At 40.8% G+C, this 25,636-nt stretch overlaps 1 protein-coding gene across 11 annotated transcripts in view; it reads left to right on the top strand.

The window, feature by feature from the left end:
* The window catches only part of POU2AF2 (POU class 2 homeobox associating factor 2), a 484,065-nt gene that overhangs the window by 269,325 nt on the left and 189,104 nt on the right, over nucleotides 1–25,636 (top strand). Inside the window, exon 9 of one of the 11 annotated variants that reach the window (XR_013442618.1) lies at nucleotides 21,061–21,416. The exons of the other annotated variants lie outside the window; for them this stretch is intronic. The gene's annotated coding sequence lies outside the window, so the exon portion shown is untranslated. Of the gene's footprint in view, nucleotides 1–21,060; nucleotides 21,417–25,636 lie in introns of those variants that run through there. 11 annotated transcript variants of the gene reach the window in all.

Raw genomic sequence — 25,636 nt, 5'->3', positions numbered from 1 at the left:
ATCTTTGAATCAGGACACAGGGGACATGGGTTCCCTCTTGACTTTAAACATTGCTGAGTGTGACATGGGGCAAGTTTCTCTGTCTTTTAGAGTGTGAAATGATCACCAGATAGTTCAGCTCCCTTAATTCATAGATATTATACCTTTACAGTCTCATTCTCATGCATCATAAAGACAGAGTTCACCTGAGTAAGGTAGATTGTCCTAAAGCTCTAGCTAAATAAAAATGCCTTGAACATACCCCACCTGCTTCCAGTTTCAAGGCCTGTGTGATTTCTTGGGGGATTCAGGTTCTCTTGTCACTTCTACTTCTTAGGGTTTTTGTTCCCTTACATGCTGGTACTGTCCCCTAAAAATACAACTGATGGGGATCTTTGCTTTACATACACCTCAAGCCTAACTCCCTATTATATATTTGAGTGCTTAGTAAAAGTTAGTAAATATTAATGAAGGTGCCAGGGACAGGTCAGAGTCAGAGATTAGACATTTTTTTGGTTCCTGTCTTAAAGAGTCATGGGTTATAATTCTGGTCTATCACTTATTAGTTGTATAATCCTGGGCAATTATAACTTAATCTCTCTGAGTCTCAAAAGTCACTTAAAAGCATTATCTGCATTATAAGATTGCCATCAGAATAAATGAGATAATGCATACTCAACTCAAGTTTCTGAAAGACTTCCAACCTTCCAAGGCCACCCTCTAAAAACAGATATAAATAAAAGCAATACTGAGATTTCCACATCTGGGAATATGGAGTAGATTTAGTATTCCTCCCACTATGTACAAATAAAAACCCTGGGCATTATATTTAAAACAAGCATAAGAAGACTCTAAGAGGTAAAGGGAGGAAGGCTGAGCAGCCAGGAATCTTAGGATATAAGGGAAGACACAGTGGTAAGTTCCCTGGATTTTCTTCCTGCCTTGTATATTCCAGATTTGGAGCTGAAGAAACCAGCAACTGGGAAATCGCAACAGGCAAAGACAATAAGAGCCCCAACAAAAGCTTGGTCCCCATAGCCATAGGAGTAGGAAAAAGGCAGCTGAGCAAGACAGAAAACCTTTAGACAATAATTTCTCTACTCCAGCTAAACACCACCTCCACACATACCAGCAAAAGAAGAATGAGAAAGCTAGACTTCCACCTTTGCGAGGCTGTAATGAGGTGCCCTAATACCCCTTCAGGGTGATATCAGAAAAGGTCAAATGGGAAGCCAGGACTTTCATCCTTAACCCACAATAATGAGGTCACTTGCATCATAGTGTTAGTGGAGACCACATGGGGAGTTGGAACCAGCACTCTCATCTATCAGTAATGAGGTGGTATGCCCTTTTCCTTTGCTGGAGCAGTGTCAGGGAAAAAAAAAAAAAGCTAAACTGGAAGGTTTAAATAAGATTCAATATCTCATGACATAATATGAAAATGTCCAGGTTTCAATCAAATATCATACCAAGAACTAAGAATATTGCAGACTAATGAGAAAAGACTATAAATGTCAATGCTGAGATGAAGGAGATGCCAAAACTATCTGACAAAGATTTTTTTTTATTTTTTTATTGTTATGTTAATCACCATACATTACATCATTAGTTTTAGATGTAGTGTTCCATGATTCATTGTTTGTGCATAACACCCAGTGCTCCATGCAGAACGTGCCCTCTTTAATACCCATCACCAGGCTAACCCATCCTCCCCCGCCTCCCCTCTAGAACCCTCAGTTTGTTTTTCAGAGTCCATCGTCTCTCATGGTTCGTCTACCCCTCCGATTTCCCCCCCTTCATTCTTCCCCTCCTGCTATCCTCTTCTTTTTTTTTTCTTAACATATATTGCATTATTTGTTTCATAGGTACAGATCTGAGATTCAACAGTCTTGTACAATTCACAGCGCTTACCAGAGCACATACCCTCCCCAGTATCTATCACCCAGTCACCCCATCCCTCCCACCCCACCCCCCACTCCAGCAACCCTCAGTTTGTTTCCTGAGATTAAGAATTCCTCATATCAGTGAGGTCATATGATACATGTCTTTCTCTGATTGACTTATTTCGCTCAGCATAATACCCTCCAGTTCCATCCACGTTGTTGCAAATGGCAAGCTCTCATTCCTTTTGATGGCTGCATAATATTCCATTCTATTTGACAAAGATTTTAATGAATCTATTATAAAGATGGTTCTATGAGTAATTATGAACACTCTTGAAAAAAAAAATGTAGAAAGCCTCAGCAATTAAGTTGAAAATCTCATCAAGACAATAGAAGACACAAAATAGAATCAAATGGAAATTTTAGAATTGAAAAAAAACAATAACTGTACTAAAACAATGGGCTCAAAACTAGAATGGAGGAGACAGAGGAAAGAAACCAGTGATCTAGAACATGGAGTAGTAGAAGTTACGTCCGAATAACAGAAAGGAGACTGAAAGAAAAAGTGAACATAGTTTCAGAGACCTGTGGGACTATAATAAAAGATCTAACATTAATGTTACCAGGGCTCCAGAAAAGGAGGAGAAAAAGGGGATGGCTGAAAAAGTCCTCAAAGAAATAGTGGCTGAAATCTTTCCAAATTTGACCAGAGATAGAAATATGCAAATTCAAGAAGCCAAGCAAACCCCAACCAGAAAAAAAACTAAAGAAGATTATGCCAAGACACATTATAATTAAACTTCTGAAAACTAAAGACAGAGAGAAAAAAAACCTCAAAAGCAGCCAGAAAACAAAACAAAACAAAACAAAAACCTTACCTATACAAGAAAGACAATTCTAATGTCAATGGATTTCTCATCAGAAGCTATGGAGGCCAGAAGGAAGTAGCATAATATTTTGTTAAGTACTGAACAACAACAACAAAACCCCATCAATCCTAAATTTCATGCTGCCAAAAATATCCTTTGAGAATGAAGGTATCTCTGAGCTTCTGGGGAAGAGGGCAGAGGAGGAGGATCTTATAGGAGTTCACCTCGTCCCAAGGATACACATAGATAACACCCACTGTAAATAACCCAGAAAATGACCCAAAGTCTAGCAAAAGAGACTCTCCACAGCTAATTGTAGAAAGGAAGGCCACATCAAAAACCCTAGGAAGGTTGGATACATGGTCAGGAAACAAATTAACCTGGGAGAGACTAACCACAAGGGGGAGGGACACTGAAAACATGGAGAAGGGAGAGGAGCAGAGCCCATACCACGCACCCCTAGCACAGGGCACCCACTGGGAAGATGTATCCCCTTAATATTTGGCTTCGAAAACCAGAGGGGCTTAACTTCATGAGTTTTTACAGTTAGTGGGGCTTAACACCTGGAACTTTAAAAATCAGTAGGCTCAAGTCTGGGAGAGCTGGAGGGCAATAAGAAACTGAGTCCCCACCCTTAAAGAGACAGCACAACAAACAGCCCCTGCTGAGAACCAGCATAGAAGCAGCGGTTTGAAAAATGTCTGGAGTATGTGGGAAGGAGATATATTTACTAATCTCAGAACTTGGGCAGGATGGGTAGGGATATTTACAAGACTTCTCCAAAAGAAAAGAGCTGGCTAGTGCCATTTTTCTCCCTTGCCCTCCAGCCTAAATACACAAACACCTGCAGGAAACAATAGAGACCAGCACAAACATTTGCCAGCTAGTTTTACTAACAGTGTGTCCTCTCTGCATTCTCCTGCAGATCCATCCCATCCAACACACCCCACCCCCCCAGAGCCCACTAAAGCATGGCAGTGTGCAAGGAGCTGCCAGGGGCCAGCACCACTCCAAAGTGACTCCTGCCCTGGGGAGAGGGGAAGACAAGCACCCACACCAGTCTGATGGCAGCCCCAGTGGAGGACTGGGGACAGTCCTTGGGTCTGACTGCAGGCCCCACCCACCAATGAAAGCTTCTCAGGGACAACACGGGGAAAGCATCCTGCAGGTCTGTGCAATTGCAGTTCTGGTAAACATCTGGTCTAACCCAACTTAAACTCATGGTGACCCCAGACTGGCCTCTTAACAGCACAGGGATCAAACCCTGGCCACAACAGGCAAAAAGAGCCACTGCAGATGACTGGATTGAAGGCAAACACATCTCAACCACAGCAGTAAGGTGCATGCAACACGTAGGAGAAACCCCTAAAGCGCCACGTTCTCGTGAACAGGGGACATTGCACTTCAGGGCACTACAGGACTTCTTCAAAAGGCCACTATTTAAAGAGCAGGAGATGTAGTTGACTTTCCTAACACAAACAGAAAGCCAGACAAAATGAGGAGACAGAGGAATATGTCCCAGATGAAAGAACAGGACAAAATCGCTGCAGGAGAGCTAAACAAAGTGGTGATAAGCTATATACCTGACAGAGAATTTCAAGTAATAGTTGTAAAGATACTCACTGGACTTGAGAAAAGGGTGGAGGAACTCAGTGAGACCCTAAACAGAGGAATAGAAAATACAAAAAAAAAGAACTAATCAGAGAAGAAGAACTCAATAACTGAAATGAAAAATATACTTGAGGCAGGGCGCCTGGGTGGCTTAGTTGGTTAAGTGTCTGATTTCAGCTCAGATCATGATCTCAGGGTCCTGGGATTGAGCCCTGCATTGGGCTCCTTGCTCAGTGGGGATTATGCCTGTCCCTCTGGCCCTACCCCCACTCGTACTCTCTCTCTCTCTCTGTCAAATAAATAAATAAAATCTTTAGGGGCACCTGGCTGGCTCAGTCGTTTAAGCATCTGCCTTCGGCTAAGGTTGTGATCCCAGGTCCTGGGACCAAACCCCCCATCAGGCTCCTTGTTCAGCAGGGAGCCTGCTTTTCCCTCTCCCTCTGCCTACTGCTCCCCCGTTTGTGTTCTCTCTCTGTCAAATAAATAAAATCTTAAATACATATATATTTATACACACACACACACACACACATACACACACACACACATACATACATACACTAAAAGGAATAAACAGTAGACTAAAGGAAGCAGAAAAATGAATCAGTGAGGTGGAAAATGGAGTAATGGAAAGCAACCAAGCCAAAGAGGAAAAAGAAAAAAGAATAATAAAAAGTGAGACTAGATTCAGAGAACTCAGCAACACCATCAAGCATAATAACATTTGCATTATAGGGACCCTAAAAGGAGAAGAGAGATGAAATAAAAGGGGGAAGAAAATTTATTTGAAGAAATAATAGCTGAAAACTTCCTGAATCAGGGGAAGAAAACAGAAATCCAGATCCAGGAGGCACAGAGAGCCTGCAACAAAATCAACCCAAGGAGGTCCACACCAGGGCATACAATTGAAATGGCAAAAAGTAGTGATAAAGAGAGAATTTTAAAAGCAGCAAGAGAAAGGAAAACATTTACATACAAGGGAAACCCCATAAGGATATCAGTGGATTTTTTCAGCAGAAACTTGGCAGGCCAGAAGAAAGTGGCAGGATGTATTCAAAGTGCTGAAATGAAAAAACTTGCAACCAAGAATGCTCTATCCAGCAGGGCTATCATTCAGAATAGAAGGAGAGATAAAGAGTTTCTCAGACAAACAAAAGTTAAAGGAGTTCATCATCACTAAATCAGCCTTATAAGAAATGTTAAAGGGGATTCTTTGAGTGGAAAGGAAAGACCATAAGTAGGGGTAAGAAAAGTAGGAAAGGAAAAAATCTCACAGGCACATATAAACATAATAAAAGTAGTAAATTAATCACTTATAAAACCAGTATGGAGGTTAAAGCACAAAGGCAGTAAGTCAGGTATATCTATAAAAATCAGTCAAGGGATTCACAAAATAAAGGATGTAAATAATAACACCATATACCTAAAATGTGTGTGTGGAGGGAGGGGTAAAAATTTAGTACTTTTAGAATGGGTTCAAATTGAAGTGACCATCAACTTAATATAGACTGCTATATGCATTAGATATTATATATAAAACTAATGGTAGCCACAAAGCAAAAACCAGTAATAGATATACAAAAAATAAAGACAAAGGAATCCAAGCATATCAGTAAAGAAAGCCATCAAACTACAAGAAAAGACAGCAAGAAAAGAAAGGAACATGGACGAACAAAACCACCATAAAACAATTAACAAACTGGCAATAAGTACATACCTATCGATAATTACTTTGAATGTAAATGGACTAAACAGTCTAATCAAAAGACATAGGATGACTGAATGGATAAAAACAAGACCCATCTATATGCTGCCTACAAGAGACTCATTTCAGACCTAAAGACACATGCAGATTAAAACTGAAGGGATGAAAAAATATTTACCAAGCAAATAGAACTGAAAAGAAAGCTGGGGTAGCAATACTTATATCAGACAAAATAGACTTTAAAACAGAGACTGTAACAAGACAAAGAAGGACACTACATAACCATAAAGGGAAACAATTCAATAAGAAGATATAGCAATTGTAAGTAATAATACAACCAACATGAAAGCACCCAGATATATAAAGCAGCTATTAACAAACTTAAAGGAAGAGATTGATAGTATACAATAATTAGTAAGGGACTTTAACACCCCACTTACTTCAATGGACAAATCATCCAAACAGAAAATCAACAAGGAAACAGTGGTTTTGAATGACACATTGAACCAGATGAATCTAAACAGATATATTCAGAACATTCCATCCAAAAACAGCAGAATACACAGTCTTTTCAAATGCCCATAGAACAATCTCCAGAACATATCACAAAGATAAAAAAGATTGAAGATTAAAGTTACATCATGCAGTTTGACCACAATGCTATGAAACTAGAAATCAACTAGAAGAAAAAATCTGCAAAGAACACAAATACATGGAGGTTAAATAACGTGTTACTAAACAACGAGTAGATCAACCAAGACATCAAAAAGGAAATAATAAAATACATGGAGATAAATGAAAATGAAAGCACAATAGCCCAAAATCTTTGGGATGCAACAAAATTTGTTCTAAGAAACAAGATTATAGCAATACAGGATTACCTCAATAAGTAAGAAAAATCTCAGATAAACAACCTAACCTTACACCTCAAGAAGCTAGAAAAAGAAGATCAAACAAAGCCCAAAGCCATGCAATGGGAAAAAGACATCTTTTCAACAAATGGTGTTGAGAAAACTGGACAACTACATGCAAAAGAATGAAACTGAACCACTTTCTAACACCATACATAAAAATAAACTCATATGTGGAATTTAAGAAACAAAATAGATGAACATAGGGGAAGGGAAGGAAAAATAAAATAAGAGGAATACATAGAAGGAGGCAAACCATAAGAGACTCTTAAGGAACAAACTGAGGGTTGCTGGAGGGGAGGTAAATGGGAGGGATGGGGCTGGAACTAATGAGCACTGAGTGTTGTAAGCAACTGATGAATCACTGAATTCTACCTCTGAAACTAATAATACAGTATATGTCAATTAAGTTGAATTTAAATTAAAATTTTTTTTAAAAAACCTCAAAATATATTAAAGACCCAAATGTGAGACCTGAAAGCATATAAATCCTAGAAAAGAGCACAGGCAGTAATTTCTCTGATGTTGTTCATAGCAACATTTTTCTAGTTATGTCTCCTGAGAAAAGGGAAACAAAAGCAAAAATTAACTATTGGGACTACATCAAAATAAAAAGCTTTTGCACAAAAAAGGAAACAATAAAAAAAGACAACCTTCTGAATGGGAGGAGATATTTGCAAATGATATATCCAATAAGGGGTCAGTATCCAAAATATATAAAGAACCTATACAACTCAACACCAAAACCCCCCAAATAATCCAATTAAAAATGGGCAGAAGACGTGAACAGACATTTTTTCAAAGAAGACATGCAGATGGCCAACACACACTTGAAAAGATGCTCAACATCACTCATCATCAGAGAAATGCAAATCAAAACCACAATGAGATACCACCTCACACCTGTCAGAATGGCTAAAATCAAAACACAAGAAACAACAAATGTTGGCGAGGATGTGGAAAGAAAGGAACCCTCTTGCACTGTTGGTGGGAATGCAAGCTGGTGCTGTAACTGTAGAAGACAGTATGAAGGTTGCTCAATAATTTTAAAATAGAATTACCATATGATCCAGTAATTCCACTACTGGGTATTTACCCAAAGAATACAAAAACACTAATTTGAAAAGAAATATGCACCCTATGTTTATTGCAGCATTATTTACAATTGCCAAATTATGGAAGCAGCCGAGTGTTCATTGATAGATAAATGGATAAAGAAGATGTGGTATGTGTATACATACACACACACACACACACACACACACACTAGAATACTACTCAGCCATAAAAAAGAATGAAATCTTGCCATTTGCAACAACATGGATAGATCTACAGGGTATAATGCTAAGTGAAATAAGTCAAAGAAAGATAAATACAATATAATTTCACTTATACGTAGAATTTAAGAAACAAACTTAATGAACAAAGAAAAAAATAGACTCTTAAAAATAGACAACAAACTGGTGGTTGCCAGAGTGGGGGGATGGGTGAAACAGGTGAAGGGGATTAAGAGTACACTTATTGTGATGAGCACTGAGTAATGTATAGAATTGTTGAATCAGTATATTGTGCACCTCAAGCTAATATAACACTGTATGTTTATTATACTGGAATTTAAAAGAAAGAATGAAGAGAAAATCTAGAGATTCTCAGATGAAGGTAAAACAAAGAATTTGTTGCCGGCAGATCTACTCTAAAAGAATAGTTAAGGAAAATTCTCTAAACAGAAAGGAAACAAAAGAAGGAACTCTGAAATATCAGGAAGAAACAAAAATCATGGTAAAGAAAGACATGAGTAAATACAACAGACTTTACCTCTCCTCTTGAGTTTCTAAATTATGTTTAATGTGGAAACAAAATTATAACACCAGCTGTTGTGGTTCTAAATGTACAAGGGAATTATATTATAAATAAGGAAGGATAAAGGGACATAAAGGAAGGAAGGGCTCCTATTCTACACTAAAACTGGTAAAATGATGACACTAGTAGATTCAGGTAAGTTGTGTAGCTCCTAAAAAAAAGATCTACAAGAAATAACAAAAAAAAAAAAATACTATATATAAATGAAAATCAAATTCCAAAAAAATGTCCAAATAACCCTCAGGAAGGCAGGAAAAAGAAAATAGAGAAACAAAAACAGAACAGTCAGAAAACAAAAAAATATCATATCAGATTTAAGCCCTCATGTATCAATATTTATATTGAGTGTAAATGGTCCAAATACACCAATTAAAAAACAGAGATTGGTAGAGTGGATTAAAAGCACATGACCCATTTATATGTTGTCTATAAGCAATTCACTTAAAATACAATGATCTAGGCAGGTTGAAAGCCAAAGTGTAGAAAAAAATACTGTATGATTCCATGTATATAATATTCATGAAATGGTGAAATTATAGTAAGCAGAACAAATTAGTGCTTGCCAGGTGTGAAGGAGGGGATGGGGGCAGAAGGGAAGTGGCTGTAGCTACAGAGAGGCAACCTGTGGGTTTTTGTACACTGTGGGTAGTTTCTGGGGCATAAAAGTGTATTTGCTTCGAATTTAAGGAAATCCATCAGTCTTTTCTTTTATGGTTTTTACCTTTCTTAGATAATATTGCACACACCAAAATTACATAGTAAAAGTCACTTTATTTTCTTCTAGCCCTTTTACAGTTTCATTTTTTACTCTCAGCTCAATTTCTCTGTAAATTGGGAGGGGCCAGGAGATAGTGTGCCCCATATTAATTTTTTCTTTTTCAAAATGCAGACTCAGTTGTCTTAACACTATTGAAGAAGCAATCCTTCACCTACTGATTTGGGATATCATTTTGATTATTCAAACATTCTTACATTTACTTGTAATACCTATATCTAGCCTTTTATATCTGTCCCTTTTATTGTTTTATTTTTCCCTTTGCCTGCGAATCACTGTCATAAATCATTTAAGCTCCAGAAGATGTTCATAGTCATCTATCTTTGTTATCATGCACTTACTGCTGGGTAACCTTTGGCAAGTAAAGTTCTTTGAACTTCGGTTTCTATCTGTAAAATAGAACTAGAATACACCTCTCTGTATTATATTAGCACGTCAAGATCCTCTCCCTTCAAAAGCCTACTAATGCAGGATTCTCTAAGTTCTGCTTACCTAGTTTAGCCCTTTTGTGCCCCAGAATCTTGTTTATAACAGTCTTAAAAAAATAAGCTTTTTTATTTTGAGATGGTTTTAAATTTATAGAAGACGTGCAAACATAGTTTACAGAATTCCCACATATCCTTCACTCAGCTTCTTCTTACATTAGCATCTTATACAACCATAGTGCAGTTATCAAAACCAGTGTGTGAATGGTCCATACACAGAACTAAAAGCACCCTTTGATAGTGATTTTTCTTACTGGAGGAGATGATTATGCCAGAGTCCCAACTCCTGTTATTTGTGCATTTTGGTTCCTAAATGCCCAAATAAAAAGGTAGACTAAAAGCCTCAAGTTGTTTCCTAAAATTAAAAAAAAAGAAGAACAAGTAGGAAAAGAAGGAAAATGTTGTAGCCCTTTGTTCCTCTCCTCCCACACAACTGGAAAGGGTTAGCTTAGCTTAGAACCATGAAAGTCAGAGTAAAACCTCCACACTCTCCTTAATTCCACACATTATGCGTGGTTACTGTTAGCACACATGCTTCCAATCACCCCGTCTTAAGAACAGTGCAAATGTGGGTGCTAAGAGAATTGAAACTGCCAAACATATTTGACATCACAATGCCCTTGAAAGAGCTATCAGCTAAACCCAGATATATATGTACATCTCAGCAGTTCCATTTTATTAAACTCACAACATTTCCACCCAATTTAAACCCACTGTGATAGCACACGTCGTGACAGATTTGGGTGGTGGTTTCCTTTCCAGTTGGCTCTAAGAACGTCATATGAAGCCAGACCACAGTTTGATGCCAAGTCCATGATTAGCATTCTCTTTCCACTTGGGTCTCTTTTGTTTTTTGAGCAGATATGCAGTGTTGGCTACAACCACTTAGGGATGGGGTGAGAACAAGACCCGTTCAAGAAATGTGACAATAGCTGTGAAAATTCAGTTTAAGAGCAGCAACTCTTGCTACTTTAAGCGTCAGCTATGAATTTCTAGCTAAGGGCTGAATTTCTGTAACAGGGATTGCAGACTGGTGGCCCCTGGGCCAAATATGGCTCACAGATGTGTTTTATTTGGCCAGTTGAATGTTGTAAAAGCATCTGAAATTTGTGGCCAACATTTACATATTAAGAGATTCTACCCAAAAATCTGGATTTCTGGATTCTCATGAAAAACTTGATGTGGATGCATTGGGCCTACTTTTCCACATGGCAACAATTGGCTGGGGCTGAGCTGCAGCTGCTCTTTGAGACAGCGTATGTCCCATCTGGTTAGCATAATCTCTATCCAGCTCACTTCTCCTATTTATGTAACTTGCCTTGTCTCTGTGGCTGTTTGGATTTTCAACACTAGTTTATAATCAAAGATCAAGAGAGCTTCAGTTATTTAAGCTTCTGGTTCTAGCAAGGTGAGAAAAACTACGTTGAGAAAAGATGGCCTGAGTGTTAGTCTGGGTTCCTTCAGAAGTAGATCTTGAGATTAGGATTCAAGTGTAATTTATTTGGGAGGTGATCCCAGGAAACACTGGCAGGTTAGTGGGGAAGTGCGTTGGAGAAAAGAAGGTATCCAATAAATAATGCATTATCAGTTAAGTGACTCTCATGGTCAACTGGAGCTTAACACTACTGGGGAATTCTAGAAGGCAGCATGAAGTATGAGCCTCAGAGTTACCCCAACTGAGACACAAGAGAGCAGTTCTTCCCATCAGTTATTTACGGATGATTGCTCCCAGAAGCAGCGTATCCTCAACATTTCCAGAATGCCATTCCTATGGGCAGATCATTCCTGGAGGTCAGAGAAAACCCCCAGGCAAAGAGAGGCAGAGGCCAAAAGTTGGAAATTAGTGCCTCAGACACTGAAATGTAAGGCCTGAGAGGATATGTGCAGGACACCAATATCCTCAGCCACACCATGCTTCTGTGACTAACTCAAAGAGATGGGGACAGCCAGGATTCTGTCTCACAGAATAGAGGAGGCACTTGGTATTTGCTAACCAGCCACACAAAGTTTCTCTCCCTCATGAAAGCTACTCATCCTTTGAACCAACTTCAGAAGTTCCCCAAATTGGCCTCCACTTCCTGCTGCACATTCTGAGCTGCTGGGTAAAGGTGGGATAAACTGAACCACCCAAAGCAAGAGAGTTGTGAGGACATCAGGCTAGAGTATCTTTTGAAGTTGACATGGGCTTTGGTCCTCTCAGTGTATATTTCTTCCAAAGCAAGGGCGTTGAAGCACTTTCTGTAGTTAGCTCATGATTAGAATCCAGATGTGAGTAGGCCAGATTCATGTTTTTACTGTTCACAGTGGTGAGTCATAGAAGAATTGGATGTGACTCAAGCACGAGCCTGGAGCACGTGAATGCTTTAGTAATATCACTGTTTTCTTTAGTGAGAATCCTCGTAATGTCCAAGCGTCATGATTTGTTTATGGTGACTTTGAGCTAGCATGGCACAAAATTATAAATTATGTAATTATTTACATTGAGTTCCAACCACTAATTGATCCAGTCCTGCTGGTATGACAGCTGGTGGCAATCAGTTACCCAATGGAAACTGACTATAATCTCCTAAATGAAAGGGGCACATCAATAGCACTTGAGCAGAATCTGTCCCTACATAGTAGGTGTTTGCTGGGTTATACTAAGTGCTCACCAACTGTATGTTCTCTCCACCTTTTTATTCCTCCCTCCCTCTCTTCTTTCCTTCCTTTTTTCCCCCTCCCTCTTAGCCTCAGTTCATCAGTTAGAAGTGGGATGGGGCTGATAAAAGAATATTCTAGAAATTATAAGATAGATGTATAGAAAGATAAAATGGGGTAGGATAGAGCTAATTCCTTAAACATTAGGAAGATATTTTATTTAGGTCCAGTATGTTTTCCTGAGCCAGGAGCAGACTTTTAATGGTGACAAACCAGGTTGAACATAATTCTACTTCAAGCCCAGAGAAGCCATAGTGTTGGGTATTGCCTCTCGGCTTATGAAAATTTTTGTCAAATTGATTTTCTCATTGGGGAATTTTCCCTAATGTGATTTTAGTGGATTTAAACTAGAAAGTACAGAAAATTATTAAATACATGTAATTACATTCAGATTCAGTTACTCAACAGGAACCCTAAAAAGTCAATCCACGTTGATGACATTGTTGATTATTATCTTGGATAATTACTCAGGAAGAGTGCACACATTTAGAAAAAGACCATGTGAAACACCTAGAACAGCAGTTCTCAAGTGGGTATGGAAGATGAGGTGCCACTGTGTATGTATGTAGGTGTGTGTGTATATATGTGTGGTTGTGGTGAGAGAACGTATCAGAATCACCAGGACACACACACACCTGCACACACGGGCATCCATACACACGCCGTCACTGTTCCTTCTGCCTCTCTCTCTCTAGATAAACCCAGTATTAAATTATGTGTCTCTGGGTGAGTCATGTTTTTCTCTGAAATGCATGAGGCATAAAGTCCCTCTTGGACAGAAGCCCAGCTTATCTATCTTCCTGAGGGAGAAGCTGCAGCCCTCAGTGAAGGCTGCTGGGGAGACTGGTACAGACACCTGGCCCTTCATTTAGGTTGCCCAAGGCACCCAAACTGTGAGATCATTTGACAACTCCGAAATATCCAAACTTCACAGTAGGAGCAAATGCTATGGCTTCTTTGATCATTCTTATCTAAATGGTCATTATAATCTCCGAGGACTAGAGAGTATATTTTTCTCACGACTTTCAAAATTCACAGCTCACCTTTACCTCCAGGCACACAGCTATCAAAACACCTAAACACAGTCCTCTGGGCTTTATGATGTGTGTGTGTGTGTGTGTGTGTGTGTGTGTGTGTGTGTATGAGAGAGAGAGAGAGAGAGATGCAGTGTGTGTATGAGAGACTGTGTGTGTATGAGAGAGACAGTGTGTATGAGAGACAGTGTGTGTGTGTGAGAGAGACTGTGAATGAGAGAAATAGGGTGTGTGAGTGTGTGTGATTGTGTGTGTCAGAGAGACAGTGTATGTGAGAGACAGTGTGTGTGTGAGAAAGAGACTGTGTGAATGAGAGAAATAGGGTGTGTGAGTGTGTGTGATTGTGTGTGTGTGTCAGAGAGACAGTGTGTGTGAGAGACTGTGTGTGAGAGTGTGTATGAGAGAGAGAGTGTGTGGGGGGGTGAAAGAGAGAGAGAGAGAGAGAGAGAACATGGCCCCCTGCTGTGATCAGACTCCAGGCAGGAAATTTAGGGTTAACATTCCCACTGTCAGCAGTCACATAGGAGCCGGGGCCTCAGTCGCAGCATTCCTGGGCTGTCGTCTGTCTGCCTCACGATTTCAGTGTGCCTTGGTGTCTGTTTCGTATTTAACTCTGCCCCACATACAGCACCACATGAGACCTGTCGCGGTTTTGCTAGTAGAGGATGGTTAATATCTGAAGAGGGCGGGTACCCTTCCCAAGCACCCCCAGGAGAGGTGTGGACCTGCAAAGATAATGATCAGTTTTGTGGAGAAAACCACGCAGGCACAAACCCCAGAAACTGATATTTAAACCCAGACCCATAAGGGACCCTACGTTTTCCCATTAGCTGGCCTAGTCTGTTTCCCCTCATCAGCGAACATATGTCCTCCGTGGAAGCAGCCAAGCCTGCCCGAACTGGTTGCTATTTCTGTAAGAAGGCGGAGGGGGTGGGGAAAGGCAGGAAGATTTTTGCATTGCAGTCCTGTGCGGGGCTGTAAACGTCCATGGCAAGCTGCGGGCCCTCGTTGGCAGGAATGGTCCCGTAAGGACGGCAGCGCCTCTCTGCGCGCAGGCGCCTCTCACTGTGCCTTCTGTGTGATGCTTGGGTGCTGGGGTGGGCTCTGGGAGCAGAGAGACGTGGATTTGAACCCCAGCTCTGCAACACAGTACTGCATGACCTTGCGAGACAGTTTACTTGCATGTTCCAACTTCAACCATCCGCTCTGACCATCATCTTCTATCCTTCGGATTCCCTGCCTTGACCAACTCCGTCAACACTCTGACCCCCATCAGGACCATTGGTCCACTGATCCACAAGCGTAAGTCCCTCACCACATTCAAAGCCTTCGGTCACTCATACCCAAGTCAAAATTCCATGGTCATTCAGTAATTGCTCCCTTGCATATATCTTTAATTTCCGTGTCCTCCCTCGCTCTGGGCATCCTTGTTTGGTGAAGCCAGAGACCCAGTTCTATCCACCTCTCCACCTGCTCCTCACCCGTACCTACACAGTTGGATATGGTTGGAGAAAAACACATAATCTTACAGACTGGCCTCATTAAATGTGTGATTACTATCTTCAGCCAGGTCCTCGCTGCCACGTGGTAGCCGTCCCGTTCTGCCCTGCCACATTCCCTGTCCACTTCCCTGCCTGTGCCATGCTTTTCCTACTCTCTGCACACCTCCTTTCCCATCTTCCCTCGCAGTTACTGGCGTTGCTTCCTACTCTCCTGAGAAAAACAGAGGCATCAAAAGAGAGAACTGCCACAGACTCCCACCTTTATACCACACCCATCTTCCTGTTACCTCATTTCTGTTACTGCAGACACGCTCTCTGCTCTCAGCTAAGCCAAGCTTGCCACTTTTTCTCTCCGGCATCATCATTTCCCTCTCTCTCTGAACCATTCCCATCCCAGCATGCTGCAACCTCATTTTACTACAAGCCCCCTTTGACCTCCCATTTTCCTCTGGAGCCACAAGCCCCCACTTCTCCTCTTTCCCTTTGCAGCAAAGCTCTGTGAAATAGTAGTCTCTACCATGGTCACTATCTCCAAATAATTTATTCCTATTCCTTCTTGAACCCACTCCAATCAGGTATTCCCTCCAGTGAAAGCACTCTTATTAAGACCACCAGTAACTTCGAAAACAGTATGTAGAGGAGGAATTACATTTTTGTAAATTTATAGGGACAAAAATTGAAAAAACAAATAAAAAAAATTGAAAAAACAAATAAAATATTAATAGTTGTGGGATTACTAGTGATTTCCATTTTCTTGTTTTTACTTACTCATATTTTATAACTTTTCTACAAGTGTGCATTATTTACATAATAATAGTTAAATCCACAAAGCAAAGGTATCTCATCAGTTAGTATAGGATTCATCATCCCTTTTTCTCTTTCTCATGGCCCCTAATGGCCATATGCAAATAAGACATGAATAAGGAAGTATATATAAATTAATAAGCATACAGCAGGAGGGGAGTGATCAGAGATATTTTAGAAGAATGTCCATCCATTCATTCACCACATATTTATAAGTGTGAACCATGTTCTGGGCACTGTATAAGTGCCCAGCCAAGAATGAGACAGTGTGGCCCATGCTTCCATGTAATTTTTCATCTAATGAGGAAATCAGATATTATGCAAGTAATTATATAAGTATGAACATTGTTACAGAAGAGAAATTCAGGTGTCGTAGGAGCACATAAAAGGATATAACCCAGACTGAGAGGTGTAAAATGCTTCTCTGGGTGAGTGATGTTTAAGCTAAGACCAGAAGGATGAATAAAAGTTGGCCACACATAGAGGGAGGAAGAGAATTTTTTTTAAAGATTTTATTTATTTATTTGAGAGAGAAAGCATAAGCAGGGGAACAGCAGTGGGAGAGGGAGAAGCAGACTCCTCGCTGAGCAGGGAGCCTCATGTGGGGCTTGATTCCAGGACCCTGGGATCATGACCTGAGCCGAAGGCAGACGCTTAACCGACTGAGCCACCCAGGTGCCCCAGAGGAAGAGAATTTAAGGCAGAGGGAAGGAACAAAGCAAGCCCTCAGTGAGAGACCAGCATGAGTGAAGGCGCAGAGTGCACAATAAAACAGAGTCCATCTGAGGCAGTGAGAGGAAACCAGAGCGTTGAGAACACACAGGTAGGTGTGAGAGACAGGTGTGTCTCTAGGCAGAGAGCGTGTGGGATTTCAGCACGAGTCCCAGAGTGTGCAGTGAAAACTCTGGCAGGCCCCCTTGGAAGCACAGTAGGAACTCAAGAGAATAGATGAACCAAATTTAAACCAGAATACCCTTTGGTATTGCAGACTTCTTGGGGGTGTTGGTCCTGCAAAATATTCTTTTATGATTACAACTCAACTACAGAGCTGGGCAGTTGCTATGCACTGCCCGTGCATTACCTCACCTGACCCTGTCCTTCATACTATGAGGTGAGCGCTATGATCTTTACTTTATAGATGAGGAAACTAAGGCTTGGAGACATTGATCTTCCTAAGACCAAAAGGCAAGCAAATAGCAGAGGAGGAGTTCAAACCCAAGAAAGTCCATGCTGGCCCCTGAATGAAGTGAATGACAGAAGGAAATTTAGGAATGAATGTGAAGGGTCAGGATATAGATGCAGACGTGCAAGGCAAATTCCATTTCTTCCAAATCAAGTTGAATTGCAAGTCTTTGTCCCCCTGGGCTGGTAGGAAACTGGAACTCAGCCTTCTCAAGGTTTCCTATCCTTTCTGGGGTTGTGCTGTGGTTGTGAGGTTTCCTGCAATGCCCTGGTTCTGGGACGTACCCTCTGTCTGGGGTGGCCTACAGAGTAATACCACTGCATACACTTACATGATACCAGTGCACCTGGGAAACTCCAGCAGCACTTTTCAGGAAGAATAAAATGGCTTTTAGACCGTGGGAACTCAAAATGTTCTTCACTTTACTATGTGGAACAGTTCATATCTCTCCAGCTCCTACTCACAAACTCCAGGCCCAACTTTGCAGATCTAAGTCCGTTAATGTGTACATCAGAATGAGAGGGTCTTTCATTGACAAGACCCCTCTTCCTCTGATTACTGCTGCATCAGTTAATAGCAATAGTTTACCTCTGTTATGGTGGGAAAGAAAGATTCGGTGTCAGGCTATGTTGCAGGGCATTTGGTAGGTCCATTCATCTGTGGTTTGTGAACCCAAGAAGCCCTTCCTCTTTGTGTGAGTTCATTACACATAGTCCTGAATACAAAGAAGGTAACTCCACAGGTGAGAGGTTCTGGGAGGTAAAGATAATTTGGCAAATGTTACCGTTGTCAAAGTAAATATGTCATCAGGGCCCTCAAGTGAAGGAAATCACAGCATCAGACATCCAGACAAGCCAGCCTCAGAGGAGAGTGACATTTGCTTGCTCATTTGTTTATGTGCCTTACAGTGTAAAAGTCCGAGGAGTGCTGTGCTAAGTTCTCATGCCCATTCAGCCGAGGCTCCGGACAGCCTGTGATGCTCAGCACACAGTATGTGCTCAATAAATATGAGAAAATGAATGGAGAATGAAGAAATGCTTGGCCCTGCTCACTGAGTAAGTTCAGCCTCAGCAGGATGTTTTGATGATATATGGGCTCCAGTAGGAAAGCATAAAGGAAATGACTATTTCCTACAGCCCAGGTAGAGATGGGACCACGCAGGACGGTGCCAGGATGGATGGGACATTAGACACATTTGGCTTTAACACTTCCTCGGAAAGAAATGTATCTGGACAGGCACAGACATGAACAAGTGCACTCTCAATTTCTCTCCAGTGGCTCAGACCAATGGCATTGAGCTGGGATTGATTTTCAAAAAGCATGATGAATATCATATATGTACCTGAATCCAGAAGATAACTAAAATGTTGGGTGTTTTTTCTTCAGCTTGGAATGAAACATCTCTGTTTGGCAACATTGTTCATTCCATTTTTCTCAGATTCTGAGCATTCAAATGAGAGAGAATCTGAATTCACCACTAATAGGGTGATCTTGAACTGGGTATTTGATCCCTCTCAGCCTCCATGTCTTGAGCTCAAAAGTAGAGAGAATGCTACCCAGCTTATAGAATTAATGTAGTGATAAATACGAGGTGTATGAAAGTACCTAAGCAGAGCTCCAGTCACAAGAGGGGTTCCTGATAAGCAGTAGTTACTCTGCTGAACAAGTAATAAAGAAATTAATTACTGCATTTCAGTCTTTCGAGTTGCTGCAGTAAGTCTACTTGTGCTACAGACACAAGAGAGCACACCTAAGTCTGCCTTAGGGGACAAGAAGGGCCTCAGATAGGAGGTGACAAGTGAGCAGAGGACTGATAGGGGAGCAGAGGGTGTCAAGTGGGAAAAGGCAAAGGGCATTTGGGCAGAGGGAGCATCACACAGGAGAGCCAGGCAACTTGAAAGTACCTTACAGGAATAGAGGGAAGTTTCATATGGCTGAGAAAAAAAAGGTGGTGGTGGGTGGTGAGGTTGGGAAGGGAGGCAGGGACATCCTGGGATATGTGGACAGATTATGAGCCAGCCAGATCCATGACTAGAGGGAAAACTGGCAGATTGCTGAGGAGGGACTGGAGTGGGGAGAGGCTGGGAGATTTATTATAGTTATTTGATTTCATCACTAATAGCAATACAACTACCTTTTTAATAATATTTATTTATTTATTTTAGAGAGACAGAGAGAGAGGGAGAGAGTGAGAGAGAGTAGGCAGGGGGAAGTGCAGAGGGAGAGAATCTCAAGCAGACTCCCCGTTGAGCGTGGAGCCCGATGCGGGGCTTGATCCCAAGACCCTGAGATCATGACCTAAACTGAAACCAAGAGTCAGATGCTTAACCAAGTGAGCCACTAGGCGCCCCAACAACACAACTACCTTTTATGGAGCTCCTGTAATCTGTCAGACAGAGCATTTAAAGAGCTTTCATGTATTATTCCAGACCTCCAACAAGTCTATAAAATAAAGATTTAATTATCCCCAATTTGCAGTTGAGAAAGCTGAGGTATAGAGAGGTTAAGGACCTTGCCAGGTCACATGGATAATGATATCTGCAGCTGTGATTTGAGCCCAGGTGTGTGTCTCACTCCCAAACCTGTGCCATCTTGCTGCTCCTGGTCAATGACCGAGTGGGAAAAGGAGCCCTACTGGAACCCGGGGCCGGTGCTGGGGCCTCTGCTGCCCTTTTCAGAGCTCTAGTGACAACTGCCTGTTTGCCTATTTCTCACACGCATTTTTGGCTAGGGGAACCTACCCACCTAGAATGGCATTGTCCCCTCACTCTCTGCCCACCCCCTGCCCCTTCCCATACCATATTTTGACCCCAAAGGCTCTTTTTACTTAAACTACATCCCAGTCCTGCCTCACTTCTTGGGTACTGTGCTTTTGCTGAGTCTTTTCTCAGTGTCCACAGTTTAGACTGTCCCCTCTCTGGAGACCCAGATGCTTGTTCCTCTACTCTCCCTGTCTGACTATCCTGAAATAATACTCAGGCTTTACCCATTCCAGTCCAAAGATACGATTATTGTGTATTTAGTTCACCTCAAGTGTTGCATAGAAGAAAGGTCACAAAACTGAGAGTTAAAATATCTGAGTGCAAACCCCAGTTCTGCCACTTCCCAGTAGCTTACCGTGGGAAGATTCCAGAAACCCCCATGAGTGTACTAATTAGAATACCTGAGAGCAAGCAACAGAAACCTACTCTACATAAACAAAAGAGGAGAATCCATTGAAAGGACACAGATAGCTTGCAGAATCAAATAGTCAAACAAGCTGCCTTAGGAGGGACATGAAGCAAGACCCCTCTGGGTATATCAGTAGCGTGGTGACTTACAGACCATCTCTCCAAGGCTGGCCAGTATCCCCCTTTTCTGTTTTGTGGTGGCCATCTGGATCCTAATTTCCATGGGTTTTCTTGCCTTGTGTCATATGCCCATGTCCCTTGATGTCCGTATGACTGACATCACACCAAAACCACACGGCATGAGGAAGGAACATTTTCCCCAAAGAAAAGCAGAACATTCCTACCAGTGTAAAAAGGAAGGGAATCTGGACAAGCATGAGCAACCATTGTCCTGTACTCCAAGACTCAGGTGCCATGTAAAAAGATCACTATTTTGAAGATTATGTCAAATGTGAGCAACTCTTCTAACTGTAAGACAATAGAAAATGCAAAAGTTGATGTTTTTTCTTTTATACTTTAAAAATCAGTGCTAGATTTTAAGGGATTTCTGCCTTAAAATGTTAAAGTGTTTACTCTCTTTTCCTCTCTGAAGTCAATTAAAAACTACAAAAAGAGTGAGAAGCAGAGAAGAAAACGTCATCTTCAACAAAACTCCAGGGGGGAAAAATCATCCATAAGTTCCCAAACAAAAACTCTTAAGAAAAATGACACCTTCCCAGGAAAACCACATACCTTTACAAGTCATGTGTAGGATACAGAATTCGCAAACAGTAGTTGGTACACAAAGGCCCATCCAATGACTGAGGACACAGATTTTCAATGCCAGTGGGTGTGAGAGGGCCCCAGGAGCATCACCAAATCCATTCCGCGTTCCAGGCTGGCAGCCGGAACAGGGAAGGACGCACTGCAGAGATGAGTCACCTGTGAAGACTAGACGTACGGCAGGCAGAGAAGACAGCGAGTGACAGCGGGTTTGCAGCTCTTGATCAAAGTCGGCTCGAACAAGATAAATCGCTACACAGAACACCTGTTACACAAAAGGCTTCGTTGTACAGCTTTCTTATCTTATTCTTACCTTAAAGGAACAACACCAAAAGCTGAATAGCTGTATTTGTAGGCAGGGGAGGCAGCATACTGAGAAGGCTTTGTGAGGCAAGGCACCTGAATTCAAGCTGCCAGTCAGGCCACCCCACACTGTTCTCTGGTCAGTGGTTCTCCCAGGTGGACTGGCCCCCATTCCGTGGTGAGTGATCATCAGAAACAAACCAGTGTGAGATCGATCCTTAGACAACGACGGGAAGAAGAAAAAGGAGGAGAAGAAGCAGCTGATCAAATACAAATAGAGATGAAGAAATAGAATTATCCAAGTCTTCCACATCGAATTATCCCATCAAATGGGAAAATTTCAGAGAAGTACGTTTCCATTGGCATCAACTAAATAAATATAAGCTCTTGGGGAAAAAAATGCTGAAGAAAGAGGTAAAAGAGAATAAGAGATTATAGGACAAGAGAACCAGCTGGTGGCTGATAGGACAAGAGAACCAGCTGGTGGCTGATAGGACAAGAGAACCAGCTGATAAGAGTTCAGAAGAGAAGTTGAAGGAAATGAAGCTATCAAAGAAATGAAGTTCAGGTTCAAAATAGCAAAATCCTGCAATAGACACCAACTGAAAAACATAAAGACACAGAAAACAGACTTGAAACAAAAACATTCAAGTCCAAAATATTAACAAATCATGAGTTGAAAGCAATTAGAAAGTAAATTACTGGCATGTCAGCGGAAGACGGACTAAATAAAGAGATCGAATTCTTGAATTGGTGTTAGAGAAAAATGAGACAATAACATTAGAAGAAAAAAATATTCAAACATACCTAAGAATGAAGTTTTCCTGAAGTAAAAGAAATCTGGAATCCATACAGATTAAAATGGTATATTGCATCTCAGAAAAAATTTTTATACAGAACAGCCAAGTCTAAGATATATTCCAATGAGGTTATCAGATTTCAAGAATAAAGAAGACATTTAGTAAAATCTAGCACCCCTTACCTCCTCCAAGAAAATTCACCTACATGGGAAAAGCAGTGGGTCCTCAATATCCAATATTAGAAAGTAATGAGTGATCCAACTTTCTTTCAAATGGAAAAACAGCAGATAGACTTTTTCAAATATGCCAGATTTTTTAGAATAAGCACTCATGCATCCTTCTTTGTAAACGAGGTGTAACAATGTGATGACTCCAAAAATAATATAGAAGAGTCAAAGTATAAAATGACAAAAAATATAGAAGAAAATATCTCACTCATAATTTCTATTAAAGAGAAAAATTACCAGCGCACCTGGGTGGCTCATTCGGTTAAGCCCCCCACTCTTGATTTCAGTTCAGTTCATGATCTCAAGAGTCGTGAGATTGCGCCCCATGTCAGGCTCTGCACTGAGCATAGAGCCTGCTTAAGATTGTCTCTCCCTCTCCTTCTCCCTCTCCCCCCGCTTGTGCTCTCTCTCAAAAAGAAAAAAGACAAAATATCTAGAAATAAACAAATACGCTAGACATGCAAAGAAAACCTATAAGAAGACCTTTGTTGAAAATCAAAAGAAGCTTTAAATAAATAAGTCATATTTTCTATAGGAATGCTTAATATTTTAAGGACATAATGCCTTCCTAAAGTAACGTATAGCTATAGTTTAATCACAATCAGAATACTAACAGGAGGGGGTTTTTTGAAACCTGCAAACTGATGCTAACTTTCATAAAGAAAAACTTAGCATGGGGAAATAGCCAGAAAATTCATTAAAAAGCACAATAAATTTTGGAGGATGGCCCTAAATTACTGTAATCTAGAAAATATGACACTGCCACAAGTGTAGGTAAACAGATCAATGGGCGGAATAGTCTAGAAATAGACACAAACGCATTTGTAAAGGAAACACACTAATGGTGTTGAGATGATTGGCTGGCTATTTGGAAAACCTAAAGCTGAATTCCTACCTCACTTCTTTCACCAAAAATAAGTTTCTGATTGGTCAAAGATTTAAGCTTAGAAAACAAAACTGGGAAATAACTGGGAAAAATATAAAGAGTATTTTAAAAATAATCCTGAGTAATAACATTCTGACATAAAAAACAGAATCTATAAATGTCACTTGATACAAATTTTACACTTTATATAACAAAACCTGCCACCAACAAACTCAGAAGACAAATGACAAATTAGGGGAATATTTACAACGCATATCTCTGACAAAGGATGGATTTTCTTAATATCCAGAGTTTGACAAGAAAATTGATTTAAGGTTAGGAAGAAGCAGTGTATACATATAAAAAGTAGAACAACAGCCCCCTTGGGGCACCTGGCTGGCTCAGTGGGAAGAGCATGTGACTCTTGATCTCAGGGTCCTGAGTTCGAGTCCCACATTGGGGGTAGAGATTACTTAAATAAAACTTTAAAAAAATACCCCTTAAAACACAAAAGTTTTAACGTAACAATAAAAAAATTTAAAAAAAAAAAAACACAAAAGTTTGATCATACTGCTCAGAGTTGAAGGAATTAATTTTTAATTACAATGAGACACCATTTTCACCTATGGGATTGGACAATATCAAAGCATCAGATGGTACGTACTGTTAGCAAAGTTGTAAATGCACAGCACGCCCTGGTATGCTAGGTGGGAATGGGAGAGGGCAGTCTGGCAATATCGATGGTAGAAAATTACAAGCACGAGCATGCTCTTTGCAGTGCTCTTTTTAATAGCATACCTTTGCAAACAGCCTAGATGTGCATTAAAAGGACATTGGCTAAAGTCTGATAAACACAGACAGAAATGTTTCATATGGCTGTTAAAAGAATAAGGTGCTGATAAGCAAGTATCTCCTACCTAGATTGATTGTTACATTTAAGAAAAGGAGATGCAGAACAGCATGTATAACATGAAAGCAGTTGTGTACAATGAAAAGGGATGTCTAAGATACCACTTTTATATTTAAATGCTTGCACATGCACAGAAGTCTCTGGGAGATTACACAAGAAGCTGTTGCTAGTGTTGATCCATGGCGGGTGGGCTGGGGACACAGGACGGGAGAAAGACTCGCTTTTCAGTGGATAGCGCTTTGCACTTAAAAAATACCAAGTATGTGCAAGTGTCATTTTTATAATTTAAATAACTACTAAAAAAAAGGAATAGAGTGGGAGGAAGTTTATTGTTCCGTGAAAAACAGTGTTTTTGGTTTTTTTTTAAAGATTTTATTTATTTATTTGACAGAGAGAGACACAGCAAGAGAGGGAACACAAGCAGGGGGAGTGGGAGGGGGAGAAGCAGGCTTCCCGCAGAGCAGGGAGCCCGATGCGGGGCTCGATCCCAGGACTCTGGGATCATGACCTGAGCTGAAGGCAGACGCCTAATGACTGAGCCACCCAGGCGCCCCGAAAAACAGTGTTTTTATGTATGTTTCTACTAGTAGGTCATGCTAGCATCTTTTTTGCTCCAGGGGGACATTGACAACATTCATTTTCATCTCAACAGATTCATTTGAGAGCAACAGGGATTTTTCGAGACACTGACTGGGGAAGGTCAGAGGAGGCCACACAGACAAAGGGAAGGAGTGAGGAAGATGTTTTACACTTAACGAAGTTATAAAAATTAGCACCTTGATTTTTTTTTCTTTGTGAAATAACATGGGAAATAAATTCATATATAGCATCAGGATTAAATGCTCAAGGTTGCCATTAAAAGAGCAAGAGACCAATCTGAATGTACCTTCATCCTGAACCAAACTGTGCTAGGCTCCGGGGCAGAGAGGAGAATAAATCATATTCCCTCTCTGCAAGCCATTCTAAGGCTGGCAGGAAAGGCAGGAAAGCGAACAAATAATTCACAAATGATTCAGTAAGTGTGATGGTGGGTGAACGCTGCTCAAAGCATGAAATAGCGTGCTGAGTGGAATAAGGGCTCCTTAGATCCCCATACGGGTATGGGGGCGAGCTGTCCTCTCTCCCCTGCCGCTGCTCCTCAACGGAAGCTGAAAGAAAGGGACAAACAGGCCCACGGTTTATTTTACTGACTAACCCGTGATCCCTGTCCTTAGAATTTCTTTCCAAGCACAGTATCTTCCATGAAGAAAAAATAAAAAGTAATACCCCTTGTTTAGCAGTTTCTTTTTTTTTCCAGGAGG

This window comes from Halichoerus grypus, chromosome 11 (genome assembly GCF_964656455.1).
Source record: "Halichoerus grypus chromosome 11, mHalGry1.hap1.1, whole genome shotgun sequence".
Taxonomy (NCBI): Eukaryota; Metazoa; Chordata; class Mammalia; order Carnivora; family Phocidae; genus Halichoerus; species Halichoerus grypus.
This window is presented reverse-complemented; position numbering and strand designations above follow the sequence as displayed.